The sequence below is a fragment of the Chaetura pelagica genome, unplaced genomic scaffold (assembly GCF_000747805.2).
Source record: "Chaetura pelagica isolate M959 unplaced genomic scaffold, ChaPel_1.0 scaffold328, whole genome shotgun sequence".
In the NCBI taxonomy this organism is placed as follows: domain Eukaryota; kingdom Metazoa; phylum Chordata; class Aves; order Apodiformes; family Apodidae; genus Chaetura; species Chaetura pelagica.
The window spans coordinates 735,843-736,703 of NW_009954216.1; the positions used below are offsets into that span (position 1 = coordinate 735,843).

The window sequence follows — 861 nt, forward strand, 5'->3', positions numbered from 1 at the left end:
GAAAGAGCAGGCAGTTTTCCTTGGTTCTGGGGTGCAAGCTGGGGGAGGGAAGCTGACTTCATAAAAACCCACAGTCTGGTTTGCCTGCAACTGCAAACTGATCAAGTGCCATCAATCACTGGCAGCTCTAACGGCCTTTCAGAGAGAGGCTGCTTTGCTAGTTTTTCAGAACACAGAAGGAATTAACAGCAGCTGATTAGGAAGGATTGTGCCCCACAAACTTTTGCTCCCGCTCGCCAGAGAGGCAGGGCAGCTGCTGGGAGGAACGATGACTCATTTTACTGCAGCAGCACCATCTGAACGTGGGAAAAACACCACTGCCCTCCTCGGGAGCACGGCGGGAACGGGAGACAGGAGGCAGAAAACCCCCACAAACCACCTCGCATCTTTCACACAACACCTATTTTTAGCCAGTTTTTTTAAATTTCAGGATCAATGAGACCTGCAGTGCCCGGACACGGGGGAAATGCAAAGGCCAAACTGCGTGACAAGGCTCACGTCTCCTCAGGGGCAGGTCAGGCTGCTCAGCCTGGCCCACTAATGCCACCAGATCCCCTCTTTGTGCAGAAATTAAGGAATACAAACCTCAGTAAAAAAACCAAACCACAACAAACACAACAGGAACAGGATAGGTTAAATAATATTTAGGAATAAAATATTCAGGGCATATTTTCATCTTATTTTGAGTACACAGGCATAAAAGGCTCCCTGGACTCCCTGCTGAAGGACGTTACACCGGCTGCTGGCAGCATTTACTGCTGTGGGCTCCTTTACGTGCTTATTCTGAGATAACGTGGTGTTTTTTCCAGCTGGGCTGCTTCCATCGCGGCTCGACCAGGAGCAGCAGCTCTCGCTGTGCAG

At 50.2% G+C, this 861-nt stretch overlaps 1 protein-coding gene across 1 annotated transcript in view; it reads right to left on the bottom strand.

Moving 5' to 3' along the window:
- CRBN (cereblon) overlaps positions 1 to 861 on the bottom strand; it is a 39,101-nt gene that overhangs the window by 16,573 nt on the left and 21,667 nt on the right. The gene's annotated exons all lie outside the window — the stretch shown is intronic.